At 44.8% G+C, this 7,424-nt stretch overlaps 1 non-coding gene across 1 annotated transcript; it reads left to right on the forward strand.

Moving 5' to 3' along the window:
- Positions 1-6,722: 6,722 nt before the first annotated feature.
- Trnas-cga (transfer RNA serine (anticodon CGA)) lies at positions 6,723-6,797 on the forward strand. The gene has a single exon. It is a non-coding gene; the product is annotated as a tRNA-Ser (tRNA).
- Positions 6,798-7,424: the final 627 nt, after the last annotated feature.

The raw sequence follows: 7,424 nt of genomic DNA on the forward strand, positions 1-7,424 counted from the left end.
ATGTGTCCCACTGGGTTCAGATCAGATGAATTTGGTGGCCTACAATTCACACTCCTCTGGCCATTGTAGTACGATTCTGGTCTTCTCACGCAGCCAGTTAGTCTGCTGGGAGATGGTGTCGTCATAGGAGAACGTATCAAACATGAAGGGAATCGTGTCGCATGCAATAATGTTCTTACATCCCACAGCTGTCGTAGTACCATACTAGCGCACGTCTCATGAAAGCCCAGGTGAATGTCCCTCATAGTGTAATACTACCCCACTAGTACGCCCATTGCAACCATAGTTGATGATGTCATCGTGACCAACGTTAGGACCACTAAGGATCATCTGGTGCAGAGACCCATGTTCAAGACTGTGCACTGAAAGATGGGCTCTGAAACATTAGCGCCTGCACCAGCATTGCACTCTGTCGTCAGCTCTACCACATCCCCAATTGTCCGGCTTCACAGAGTGGACAGTCCGCAGAATCCACTTTTTGTGATGAAGCTTGGATGTCCAACACCTTGTTGCCTGCTGGTGGTTTAACTACCCTGCAACCACTTTCTGTAGGTGCCCATGACAGTAACACACAAACAGGCAACCAGCGCTGCTGTTTCCGAAAAGTTAGTTGCCAGGTGCCATAATAATATGTATTTTGTGAGAGTTGCTTATCTCAGTGGATTTCCCATTTGCTGTCATTATCGTGACCAGAGCAAGTCAATATTCGTCTCCGCTCCATTGAAACAGGATATATCCAAAGCCATGTCACAAGTTGTGGTGGCTGTTAGATAGGTACCATATGAACATATTTTGTTAATAAACCTATGTTCAAAAACACTTTGTTTGTGTGCTAGCACCTCTGAAACGTTCAGGAGGATGTAATCAGTTTGTACCACTTAAGCTAGGCAAGAAGTAAAGGACACACTGGTGTAGACGTTCGTATGATATTGATGTTTATGATGCCATTTTTTTTACTAGAGATATGTACATACTTCAACAAAAACGTGTGTAATTCGTCATATTAAGATGTGTCGACGATGGCAGACTGTATTCGTTGTGTGACTCTCTGTATCATCAGTGGCCACGCGGTTTAGGCGCTGCAGTCCGGAACCGCGCGACTGCTACGGTCGCAGGTTCGAATCCTGCCTCGGGCATGGCTGTGTGTGATGTCCTTAGGTTAGTTAGGTTTAAGTAGTTCTAAGTTCTAGGGGACTTATGACCATAGATGTTAAGTCCCATAGTGCTCAGAGCCATTTGAGCCATTGTAAGACAACAGTATAGCATTTCAGTTCAACAGTACTGCTACTGTCCTATCCTGGAATTGTCCGCCTCCGATAGCTGAATGGTCGCAGGCACGGTAGCTCAGGGTGTTCGGTCAGAGGGTTCGTGCCCTCTGTAATAAAAAAACTGAGTTAATCGATCAACATCGAACTTAAATGGATGTCTTACGACGCCCGCCGCGAGTAGATGCAACGAACAAAAGCGAACAAAATGAGATTAACGAAAAAATATAAAATGGCCAGCGTGACGGATTGTCAACCCTCTGGGCCCGGGTTCGATTCCGCGCTGGGTCAGGGAATATTCTCCGCCCGGGACTGGGTGTTGTGCTCTCATCATCATCCTCATCGACTGCAGATCGCCGAAGGGGCGTCAAATTGAAGAACCGGCACCCGGTGAACGGTCTGCCCGACGGGGGGCCCTAGGCATACGATTAAATTTTTTAAAAAATCATGGAATTTCCACTTTTTTGAGTACAGTATTTCAGTTCAGTTTCATCACAGCTGTGCTCTGCATTAGTGTGAATATTGTCACTACTACACCAGTACTTTTTATGATAGTGTACAGTGCTATTAAACTAATTTTTCCAGTGTGGGTAAGTTCATCTTCGGAGTGCTCTGCCCTCGACTGCAAGCAGTGAACCATAATGCATGAAAAAATAAGTAGCTGAAGGGTAATACAGTAATAATGAATTATCTTTGTTGTTGTTGTGGTCTTCAGTCCTGAGACTGGTTTGAAGCAGCTCTCCATGCTACTCTATCCTGTGCAAGCTTCTTCATCTCCCAGTACTTACAGCAACCTACATCCTTCTGAATCAGCTTAGTGAATTCATCTCTTGGTCTCCCCCTACGATTTTTACCCTCCACGCTGCCCTCCAATACGAAATTGGTGATCCCTTGATGCCTCAGAACATGTCCTACCAACCGGTCTCTTCTTCTTGTCAAGTTGTGCCACAAACTCCTCTTCTCCCCAATTCTATTCAATACCTCCTCGTTAGTTATGTGATGTACCCATCTAATCTTCAGCATTCTTCTGTAGCACCACATTTCGAAGGCTTCTATTCTCTTCTTGTCCAAACTATTTATCGTCCATGTTTCACTTCCATACATGGCTACACTCCATACAAATACTTTCAGGAACGACTTCCTGACACTTAAACCTATACTCGATGTTAACAAATTTCTCTTCTTCAGAAACGCTTTCCTTGCCATTGCCAGTCTACCTTTTATATCCTCCTTACTTCGACCATCATCACTTATTTTTCTCCCCAAATAGCAAAACTCCTTTACTACTTTAAACGTCTCATTTCCTAATCTAATTCCCTCAGCATCACCCGACTTAAGTCAACTACATTCCACTATCCTCGTTTTGCTTTTGTTGATGTTCATCTTATATCTTCGTTTCAGGACAGTGTCCATTCCGTTCAACTGCTCTTCCAAGTCCTTTGCTGTCTCTGACAGAATTACGTCATCAGCGAACCTCAAAGTTTTTATTTCTTCTCCATGGATTTCAATACCTACGCCGAATTTTTCTTTTGTTTCCTTTAATGCTTGCTCAATATACACATTGAACAACATTGGGGATAGGCTACAACCCTGTCCCACTCCCTCCCCAACCACTGCTTCCCTTTCATGCCCCTCGACTCTCATAACTGCCATCTGGTTTCTGTACAAATTGTAAATAGCCTCCCTGTATTTTACCCCTGTCACCTTCAGAATTTCAAAGAGAGTATTCCAGTCAACATTGTCAAAAGCTTTCTCTAAGTCTACAAATGCTAGAAACGTAGGTTTGCCTTAATCTTTCTTCTAAGGTAAGTCGTAAGGTCAGTATTGCCTCACGTGTTCCAACATTTCTACGGAATTTCTTCCCCGAGGTCGGCTTCTACCGGTTTCTCCATTCGTCTGTAAGGAATTCGCGTTAGTATTTTGCAGCTGTGACTTATTAAACTGATAGTTCGGTAATTTTCACATCTGTCGACACCTGCTTTCTTTGGGATTGGAATTATTATATTCTTCTTGAAGTCTGAGGGTATTTCGCCTGTCTCATACATCTTGCTCACCAGATGGTAGAGTTTTGTCATGACTGGCTCTCCCAAGGCCGTCAGTGGTTCTAATGGAATGTTGTCTACTCCCGGGGCCTTGTTTCGACTCAGGTCTTTCAGTGCTCTGTCAAACTCTTCACGCAGTATCGTATCTCCCATTTCATCTTCATCTACATCCTCTCCCATTTCCATAATATTGTCCTCAAGTACATCGCCCTTGTGTGGACCCTCCATATACTCCTTCGTCATTTGTGCTTACCCTTCTTTGCTTAGAACTGGGTTTCCATCTGAGTTCTTGATATTCACACATGTGGTTCTCTTTTCTCCAAAGGTCTCTTTAATTTACCTGTTGGCAGTATCTATCTTACCCCTAGTGAGATAAGCCTCTACATCCTTACATTTGTCCTCTAGCCATCCCTGCTTAGCCATTTTGCACTTCCTGTCGATCTCATTTTTGAGACGTTTGTATTCCTTTTTGCCTGCTTCATTTACTGCGTTTTTATATTTTCTCCTTTCATCAATTAAATTCAATATTTCTAGTGTTACCCAAGGATTTCTACTAGCCTTCGTCGGTTTACCTACTTGATCCCCTGCTGCCTTCACTACTTCATCCCTCAGAGCTACCCATTCTTCTTCTACTGTATTTCTTTCCCCCATTACTGTCAATTGTTCCCTTTTGGTCTCCCTGAAACTATGTACAACGTCTGGTTTAGTCAGTTTATCCAAGTCCCATGTCCTTAAATTCCCACCTTTTTGTAGTTTCTTCAGTTTTACAGTTCATAACCAACAGATTGTGGTTATCTGCCCCTGGAAATGTCTTACAATTTAAAACCTGGTTCCTAAATCTCTGTCTTACCATTATATAATCTATCTGATACCTTCTAGTATCTCCAGGATTCTTCCATGTATACAACCTTCTTTCACGATTCTTGAACCAAGTGTTAGCTATGATTAAGTTATACTCTGTGCAAAATTCTACCAGACGGCTTCCTCTTTCATTTCTTAGCCCCAATCCATATTCACCTACTATGTTTCCTTCTCTCCCTTTTCCTACTCTCGAATTCCAGTCACCCATGACTATTAAATTTTCGGCCCCCTTCACTACCTGAAGAATTTCTTTTATCTCATCATACATTTCATCAATTTCTTCATCATCTGCAGAGCTAGTTGGTGTATAAACTTTTACTGCTGTAATAGGTGTGGGCTTCGTGTCTATCTTTGCCACAATAATGCGTTCACTATGCTGTTTGTAGTAGCTTACCCGCACTCCTATTTTTTATTCATTATTAAACCTACTCCTGCATTACCCCTATTTGATTTTGTATTTATGACCCTGTATTCACCTGACCAAAAGTCTTGTTCCTCCTGCCACCGAACTTCACTAAATCCTACTATATCTAACTTCAACCTGTCCATTTCCCTTTTTAAATATTCTAACCTACCTGCCCGATTAAGGGATCTGACATCCCACGCTCCGATCCGTAGAACGTCAGTTTTCTTTCTCCTGATAACGATGTCTTCTTGAGTACTCCCCGCCTGGAGATCCGAATGGGGGACTATTTTACCTCCGGAATATTTTACCCAAGAGGACGCCATCATCATTTAACCATACAGTAAAGCTCGATGCCCTCGGGAAAAATTACGGCTGTAGTTTCCCCTTGCTTTCAGCCGTTCGCAGTACCAGCACAGCAAGGCCGTTTTGGTTAGTGTTGCAAGGCCAGATCAGTCAATAATCTGTTGCCCCTGCAACTACTGAAAAGGCTGCTGCCCCTCTTCAGTAACTAAACGTTTGTCTGGCCTCTCAACAGATACCCCTCCGTTGTTGTTGCACCTACGGTACGGCCATCTGTATCGCTGAGGCACGCAAGCCTCCCCACCAACGGCAACGTCCATGGTTCATTATCGTACTGGTTATCTTTTTTGGTGTGATGAGAAAACATGTCCAGTGCTCGTGTGTCTTGGGGTGTGGTGGAAAACTCAATAATTGCTATGGCGCCCAGTAAACTGAAATGATGTTTGTCAACAAAACGTTCCTCTCTGATGAGTGAAGGCGTGAATTATTTTCGTCAGTTGTTGGTGCGGTGTCGGCGGCTATCCGGTCGGTCGCACTTTCAAATACGCACGCAGCCAGTTACGCCGCCGCGTTTCCTACAGCCGCCACTGCGGCACCGCGGCACGAGGGCGCTGCCATGCACGATCACGCCGCTGCCAATGAGATGCGAGCGTCCCCTCTCCAGAGCTCCAGCAGATGGTGTACGTTAGTTCGAAGACGCACGCACTGACCACACCTTGTTTCCAGAATGAGATTTTCACTCTGCAGCGGAGTGTGCGCTGATATGAAACTTCCTGGCAGATTAAAACTGTTGTGAATTGGCAGGAGCCAATTCATGGAGTTTGGAGGAAGCCGAAAGGCACGCGTTTAAGCTCACGCAGGCTGGCGTGAGGTCTGGAAAATGACAAGGAATTATAGTAGCCAAAAATAGTACATAGCTTCTGGAATACTTAACTTTAATCCTTAATTGTATAACATCGCTCTTGATGATACATAATTACAATCTCAATATAAACTGGTAATGGCGCCTTGCTAGGTCGTAGCAAATGACTTAGCTGAAGGCTATGCTAACTATCGTCTCGGCAAATGAGAGCGTAATTTGTCAGTGAACCATTGCTCGCAAGGTCGGCTGTACAACTGGGGCGAGTGCTAGGAAGTGTCTCTAGACCTGCCGTGTGGCGGCGCTCGGTCTGCAATCACTGACAGTGGCGACACGCGGGTCCGTCGTATACTAGCGGACCAAGGCCGATTTAAAGGCTACCACCTAGCAAGTCTGGTGTCTGGCGGTGACACCACAAAAACTGTGTGCCGGACCGAGACTCGAATTCGGGACCTTTGCCTTTCGCGGGCAAGTGCTCTACCAACTGAGCTACCCAAGCACTCCGCTGCAGAGTGAAAATCTCATTCTGGAAACATCCCCCAGGCTGTGGCTAAGCCATGTCTCCGCAATATCCTTTCTTTCAGGAGTGCTGGTTCTGCAAGGTTCGCAGGAGAGCTTCTGCAAAGTTTGGAAGGTAGGAGGCGAGGTACTGGCAGAAGTAAAGCTGTGAGGACGGGGCGTGAGTCGTGCTTGGGTAGCTCAGTTGGTAGAGCACTTGCCCACGAAAGGCAAAGGTCCCGAGTTCAAGTCTCGGTCCGGCACACAGTTTTAATCTGCCAGGAAGTTTCATATCAGCGCACACTCCGCTGCAGAGCAAAAATCTCATTCTGGAAACATCCCCCAGGCTGTGGCTAAGCCATGTCTCCGCAGTATCCTTTCTTTCAAGAGTGCTAGTTCTGCTAGGTTCGCAGGAGAGCTTCTGTAAAGTTTGGAAGGTAGGAGGCGAGGTACCGGCAGAAGTAAAGCTGTGAGGACAGGGCATGAGTCGTGTTTGGATAGCTCAGTTGGTAGAGCACTTGCCCTCGAGAGGCAAAGGTCCCGAGTTCGAGTCTCGGTCCGGCACACAGTTTTAATCTGCCAGAAAGTTTCACATTTTGTTTGTTTGCAGCTGAATATCATTTACAGACTTTCATAATGGGCAGTACAGTTATTGTATTGAAGACTGACTGATTTGCAAATCTGTGGTATCTTTATATGTATCAACATTCAAAGTTACTGTGAGGGACTGATGCTGCAACTACAGCATCAAAGTTATGTATTTGTTTTACTATTTGGTGTTACACGTGGAAAAAATTAATATCTGAATTCTCTGGGCTTCTTTGCCCACAAGGTCAGGGCATTAACAGAGGATGGGATTATGATAGTTAGGATCTCCAATGTTATGTGCGTCATAGGATCACTTAGGGGTGGGAAGGAATCCAGTGTGCTTTCAGCAACTACAGCATCAAAGTTATGTATTTGTTTTACTATTTGGTGTTACATGTGGAAAAAATTAATATCTGAATTCTCTGGGCTTCTTTGCCCACAAGGTCAGGGCATTAACAGAGGATGGGATTATGATAGTTAGGATCTCCAATGTTATGTGCGTCATAGGATCACTTAGGGGTGGGAAGGAATCCAGTGTGCTTTCAATGTTTATACTTGGTAGAGGTTCCAGATGTGGAAAGGCTGCTTCTGGAAGCTAATAGGCG

Source organism: Schistocerca cancellata, chromosome 5 (assembly GCF_023864275.1).
Source record: "Schistocerca cancellata isolate TAMUIC-IGC-003103 chromosome 5, iqSchCanc2.1, whole genome shotgun sequence".
In the NCBI taxonomy this organism is placed as follows: domain Eukaryota; kingdom Metazoa; phylum Arthropoda; class Insecta; order Orthoptera; family Acrididae; genus Schistocerca; species Schistocerca cancellata.